The following is a 7882-nucleotide window of genomic DNA, read 5'->3' on the forward strand; positions in this document are numbered from 1 at the left end:
TATTTTAAGAGTCCTTTAGAACAACATGGCAATTTTCTTTTAGGCATAATAAAAAAACTTTCATATAAGTGCATTGAATACTAAGAGAAGTTTGATACTTGATGATTGTTTTGAGATATGGAGATAGCGATATCAAAGTTCTGCTAGTTGAGTAGTTGTGAATTTGAGAAATACTTGTGTTGAAGTTTGCAAGGCCCGTAGCATGCACATATGGTAAATGTTGTGTGTCAAATTCGAAACATGAGGTGCTATTTGATTGTCTTCCTTATGAGTGGCGGCCGGGGACGAGCGATGGTCTTTTCCTACCAATCTATCCCCCTAGGAGCATGCGCGTAATATTTGGTTTTTCATGACTTGTAGATTTTTGCAATAAGTATGTGAGTTCTTTATGACTAATGTTGAGACCATGGATTATACGCACTCTCACCCTTCCATCATTGCTAGCCTCTTCGGTACCGTGCATTGCCCTTTCTCGCCTTGAGAGTTGGTGCAAACTTCGCCGATGCATCCAAACCCCGTGATACGATACGCTCTATCACACATAAACCTCCTTATATCTTCCTCAAAACAGCCACCATACCTACCTATCATGGCATTTCCATAGCCATTCCGAGATATATTGCCTTGCAACTTTCCACCGTTCCGTTTATTATGACACGCATCATCATTGTCATATTGCCTTGCATGATCATGTAGTTGACATCGTATCTGTGGCAAAGCCACCGTTCATAATTCTTTCATACATGTCACTCATGAGTCATTGCACATCTTGGTACACCGCTGGAAGCATTCATATAGAGTCATATCTTGTTTTAGTATCGAGTTGTAATCATTGAGTTGTAAATAAATAGAAGTGTGATGATCATCATTAATAGAGCATTGTCCCAAAAAAAGAAAAAAAGGGGAAATGCTACTATCCTTTTTTCCACATTTGTGCTTCAAGGTATCACCATGATCTTTATGATAGAGAGTCTCTTGTTTTGTCATTTTCATATACTAGTGGGAATTTCTAATTATAGAACTTGGCTTGTATATTCCAACAATGGGCCTCCTCAACTGCCCTAGGTCTTCGTGAGCAAGCAAGTTGGATGCACACACACTTAGTTTCTTTTGTTGAGCTTTCATACATTTATAGCTCTAGTGCATCCATTGCACGGCAATCCCTACTCCTTGCATCGACATCAATTGATGGGCATCTTCCTAGCCCATTGATTAGCCGCGTCAATGTGAGACTTTATCCCCTTTTGTCTTCTCCACATAACCCCCTTCATTATATTTTATTCCACCCATGGTGCTATATCCATGGCTCACGCTCATGTATTGTGTGAAAGTTGAAAAAAGTTTGAGATCACTAAAGTATGAAACAATTTCTTGGCTTGTCATCGGGGTTGTGCATGATGAGAGCATTCTTGTGTGACGAAAATGGAGCATGACCAAACTATATGATTTTGTAGGGATGAACTTTCTTTGGCCATGTTATTTTGAGAAGACATGATTGCTTAGTTAGTATGCTTGAAGTATTATTATTTTATGTCAATATTAAACTTTTATCATGAATCTTTCGGATCTAAACATTCATGCCACAATAAAGAAAATTACATTGAGAAATATGTTAGAAAGCATTCCACGTCAAAAATTTTGTTTTTATCATTTACCTACTCGAGGACGAGCAGGAATTAAGCTTGGGGATGCTTGATACGTCTCCAACGTATCTATAATTTTTGATTGTTCCATGCTATTATATTATCTGTTTTGGATGTTAATGGGCTTTATTTTACACTTTTAAATTATTTTTGGGACTAACCAATTAACCGGAGGCCCAACCCGAATTGTTATTTTTTGCCTATTTCAGTGTTTCGCAGAAAAGGAGTATCAAACGGAGTCCAAACGGAATGAAACCTTCGGAAGCGTGATTTTTGGAACAAACGTGATACAGAGGACTTGGAGTGGACATCAAGAAACAATCGAGGAGGCCACGAGCCAGGGGCGCGCCTACCCCCTGGGCGCGCCCTCCACCCTCGTGGGCCCCTCGTTGCTCCACCGACCTACTTCTTCCTCCTATATATATTGACATACCCCAAAAACATCCACGAGCACCATGAAACCCTATTTACACCTTCGCAACCTTTTGTACTCAAGAGATCCCATCTTGGGGCCTTTTTTGGAGCTCTGCCAGAGGGGGCATTGATCATGGAGGGCCTCTACATCAACTCCATGGCCCCTCCGATGATGTGTGAGTAGTTTATTTCAGACCTTCGGGTCCATAGCTAGTAGACAGATGGCTTCTTCTCTCTCTTTGGATCTCAATACAAAGTTCTCATCGATTCTTTTGGAGATCTATTCGATGTAATCTTCTTTTGTAGTGTGTTTGTCGAGATCCAATGAATTGTGGGTTTATGATCAAGTTTATCTATGAACAATATTTGAATCTCGTTTGAATTCTTTTATGTATGATTTTTTATCTTCGCAAGTCTCTTTGAATTATCAGTTTGGTTTGGCCTACTAGATTGATCTTTTTTGCAATGGGAGAAGTGCTTAGCTTCGGTTCAATCTTGCGGTGCTCGATCCCAGTGACAGAAAGGGAAACGACATGTATTGTATTGTGTCCATTGAGGATAAAAAGATGGGGTTTATATCATATTGCATGAGTTTATCCCTCTACATCATGTCATCTTGCTTAAGGCGTTACTCTGTTCTTATGAACTTAATACTCTAGATGCATACTGGATAGGGTCGATGTGTGGAGTAATAGTAGTAGATGCAGGCAGGAGTCGGTCTACTTGTCACGGACGTGATGCCTATATACATGATCATACCTAGATATTCTCATAATTATTTGCTTTTCTATCAATTGCTCGACAGTATTTGTTTACCCACCGTAATACTTATGCTATCTTGAGAGAAAGCACTAGTGAAACCTATGGGCCCCGGGTCTATTTTCCATCATACAAGTTTCCAGTCTGTTTTATTTTTGAATCTTTACTTTCAATCTATATCATAAAATACCAGAAATATTTATCTTATTATTATCATCTCCATCATATATCACTCTTGCAAGTGGCTGTGAAGGGATTGACAACCCCTTTATCGCGTTGGTTGCGAGGTTCTTATTTGTTTGTGTAGGTACGAGGTGACTCGCGCGTGGTCTCCTACTGGATTGATACCTTGGTTCTCAATAACTGAGGGAAATACTTATGCTGCTTTGCTGCATCACCCTTTCCTCTTCAAGGGAAAACCAACGCATGCTCAAGAGGTAGCAACCATATACCCCAACAAGCTATAATAATGATATCCAAAACAATATCTCCTCGGAGGTGAGACAATGATAGGGGATCTCATCATAAACTGATATACCTCTTGGTTTGTTCTGGAATAGGAAATCCCTACACCTAAGAGCATAGGGTCAGTCCCAAAATAGGTGCAACAGAGTTTACTCAGTCTTATGTGAGCATAAAGCACAATTATAATCATCGAAATACATGCTTTTGTAGTGCAGAATGTTTCTAGTGTTCAACCTGTCATGGAGTAACATCCAGAAGAAAATTTTGTGTGTGAGTCTGCATTAAGTGCTCCACGGGAGCTTGAATATATAGTGAGAGATGTTTGTCCTGTGACAGCTTTATACATCTTCATAGAAGAGAAATGAGGGGTGGTCCAAACATAAGTCCATCTGTTTGGATTATCATGAGCCACTCTATTGCCAATCATTTCATTCATAGCATTGAATTTGATGGTATGCATGGAGAGATAATGGTATATGGAACAGATGGGTGGTATCTGTGTCTTCCAGAACATTAGACAATGAGATTTCTCTGGTGATAGCATAAGATAATAATTCTGGGTAAGTGAGGAGAAGTGGCTGTCCTAGATATTGGTTGAATAATACACACTATGATGTGTAGTATTAAGTTGATCCAATGATTATTATATATTGATTAAATTTTTGCTTGAGGAAATAATAGTAATTTTCTATGAGGGATAAGTTTGTCCTTTCTTATTACTAGTAAATTTGTACGTGCAATGCACGTTGATATTAGACAATATATTAATTGCACGCGGATATAAGGTAGGATATTATATGTGTGTTAATTATGTGATTAACATTGAAATTGATATTTGTTATGATATTAACTGCACATTAAATATGTTGAGCGCTCACCATTGAAGCAGCCTATGTCATTGGATTGACCTGGTTTGATGGTGAAGGAAATATGCCCTAGAGGCAATAATAAAGTTGTTATTTTATATTTCCTTATATCATGATAAATGTTTATTATTCATGCTAGAATTGTATTAACCGGAAACTTTATACATGTGTGCATACATAGACAAAACATCGTGTCCCTAGTAAGCCTCTACTAGACTAGCTCGTTAATCAAAGATGGTTAAGTTTCCTAATCATGGACATGAGTTGTCATTTGATAACGGGATCACATCATTAGGAGAATGATGTGATGGAAAAGACCCATCCATTAGCTTAGCATTATGATCATTTAGTTTTATTGCTATTGCTTTATTCATGACTTATACATATTCCTCTGACTATGAGATTATGCAACTCCCGAATACCGGAGGACCACCTTGTGTGCTATCAAATGTCACAACATAACTGGGTGATTATAAAGATGCTCTACAGGTGTCTCCGAAGGTGTTTGTTGGGTTGGCGTAGATCAAGATTAGGATTTGTCACTCCGTGTATTAGAGAGGTATCTCTGGGCCCTCTTGGTAATGTACATCACTATAAGCCTTGCAAGCAATGTGACTAATGAGTTAGTTACGGGATGATGCATTACGTAACGAGTAAAGAGATTTGCCGGCAACGAGATTGAACTAGGTATGATGATATCGATGATCGAATCTCGGGCAAGTAACATACCGATGACAAAGGGAATGACGTATGTTGTTATGTGGTTTGACCGATAAAGATCTTTGTAGAATATGTAGGAACCAATATGAGCATCCAGGTCCGTTGTTGGTTATTGACCAGAGATGTGTCTCGGTCATGTCTACATAGTTCTCAAACCCGTAGGGTCCGCACGCTTAAACGTTCGATGGCGATTTGTATTATGAGTTATGTGATTTGGTGACCGAAGTTTGTTCGGTGTCCCGGATGAGATAATGGACATGACGAGGAGTCTCGGAATGGTCGAGAGGTAAAGATTGATATATTGGAAGGTAGTATTCGGACACCAGAAGGGTTCCGGTGTGTATCGGGTACATACCAGAGTACCTGAGGGGTTACCGGGACCCCCCGAGGAAAGATATGGGCCATATGGACCATAGGAGGGAGGCTAACCAGCCCACAAGGGGCTGGTGCGCCCCCCACAAGGGATGAGGCCGAATTGGACTAGGGAAGGGGGCGCCACCCCCTTTCCTTCTCCTACTCCCTGTCCTTTCGCCCTTTCCCCCTCCATGAGAAGGAAAAGAAGGGGGGCCGAATCCTACTAGGACTGGGAGTGCTAGTAAGACTCCCCCTTATGGCGCGCCCCCTAGGGCCGGCCTCCTGCCTCTCCCTCTTTTATATACGTGGGCAAGGGCACCCCTTGGAGACACAACAATTGTTCCAAGCCGTGTGCGGCGTCTCTCTCCATGGTTTACTCCTCCGGTCATATTCATGTAGTGCTTAGGCGAAGCCCTGCGCGGATCAAATCACCATCACCGTCACCACGCCGTTGTGCTGACGAAACTCTCCCTCGACCCTCTGCTGGATCAAGAGTTCGAGGGACGCCATCGAGCTGAACGTGTGCTAAACTCGGAGGTGTCGTACGTTTGGTACTGGATCGGTTGGATCGCGAAGACGTTCGACTACATCAATCGCGTTAACCTAATGCTTCCGCTTTCGGTGTACGAGGGTACATGGACACACTCTTCCCGTATCGTTGCTATGCATCTCCTAGATAGATCTTGCGTGATCGTAGGTAAATTTTTGAAATTGTATGCTACGTTCCCCAACAGTGGCATCTGAGCCAAGTCTATGCGTAGATGATATGCACGAGTAGAACACAAAGAGTTGTGGGCGATAATAGTCATACTGCTTAATTACCACCAACGTCTTACTTTGATTCAGCGGTATTGTTTAATGAAGCAGCCCGGACCGACATTACATGACCACATTCGTGAGACTGGTTCTACCGACGTGCTTCTCACACAGGTGGCTAGCGGGTGCCTGTTTCTCCAACTTTAGTTGAATCGAGTTTGACTATGCCGGTCCTTACTGAAGGTTAAAACAGCACACTTGACGAAAAATTGTTGTGGTTTTGATGCTTAGGTAAGAACGGTTCTTGCTAGAAGCCCGTAGCAGCCACGTAAAACTTGCAACAACAAAGTAGAGGACGTCTAACTTGTTTTTGCAGGGCATGTTGTGATGTGATATGGTCAAGACGTGGTGAGATATAAATTCTTGTATGAGATGATCATGTTTTGTAAAAGTTATTGGTAACTGTCAGGAGCCTTATGGTTGTCTCTTTATTGTATGAAATGCAATCTCCATGTATTTGCTTTACTTTATCACTAAGCGGTAGCGATAGTCGTAGAAGCAATAGTTGGCGAGATGACAACGACGCTACGATGGAGATCAAGGTGTCAAGACAGTGACGATGGAGATCATGACGGTGCTTTGGAGATGGAGATCAAAGGCACAAGATGATGATGGACATATCATGTCACATATTCTGATTGCATGTGATGTTTATCTTTTATGTATCTTATTTTGCTTAGTACGGCGATAGCATTATAAGATGATCCCTCACTAAATTTCAGGGTATAAGTGTTCTCCATGAGTATGCATTGTTGCTACAGTTCGTCGTGCCGAGACACCACGTGATGATCGGGTGTGATAAGCTCTACGTTCACATACAACGGGTGCAAGCCAGTTTTGCACGTGCATAATACTCGGGTTTAACTTGACGAGCCTAGCATATGCAGATATGGCCTCGGAACACTGAGACTGAAAGGTCGAGCGTGAATCATATAGTAGATATGATCAACATAGAGATGTTCACCATTGAAAACTACTCCATCTCACATGATGATCGGACATGGTTTAGTTGATATGGATCTCGTGATCATTTAGATGACTAGAGGGATGTCTATTTAATTGGGAGTTCTTAAGTAATATGATTATTTGAACTTTAATTTATCATGAACTTAGTCATGATAAGTTTTTGCATATCTGTGTTGTAGATCAATAGCTCTAGTATAGCTCCCTTGTTTTATTTTTTGTATGTTCCTAGAGAAAACTAAGTTGAAAGCTGATAGTAGCAATGATGTGGATTGGGTCCGTGATCTGAGGATTATCCTCGTTGCTGCACAGAAGAATTATGTCCTTGATCCACTGCTAGGTGACACACCTATTGCACGAGCAGATGCAGACGTTATGAACATTTGGCAAGCTCGATAGGATGACTACTTGATAGTTTAGTGCACCATGCTTTAAGGCTTAAAATCGGGACTTCAAAAACGTTTTGAATGCCATGGAGCATATGAGATGTTCCAAGAGTTGAAATTAGTATTTCAGACTCATGCTCGTGTCGGGAGGTATGAGACCTTTGACAATACTTTGCCTACAAGATGGAGGAGAATAGCTCAACTAGTGAGCATGTGCTCAGATTGTCTGGGTACTACAATTGCTTGAATCAAGTGGGAGTTAATCTTCCAGATAAGATAGTGATTGACAAAGTTCTCTAGTCACTATCACCAAGTTACTAGAACTTCGTGATGAAATATAATATGCAAGGGATGAACAAGACAATTCCCGAGCTCTTCGCAATGCTAAAGGTTGCGGAGGTAGAAATCAAGAAAGAGCATGAAGTGTTGATGGTTAACAAGACCACTAGTTTAAAAAAAGGGCAAAGGGAAGAAAGGGGAACTTCAAGAAGAATAG

The sequence above is a fragment of the Triticum aestivum genome, chromosome 3A, assembly GCF_018294505.1.
Source record: "Triticum aestivum cultivar Chinese Spring chromosome 3A, IWGSC CS RefSeq v2.1, whole genome shotgun sequence".
NCBI classification, from domain to species: Eukaryota; Viridiplantae; Streptophyta; class Magnoliopsida; order Poales; family Poaceae; genus Triticum; species Triticum aestivum.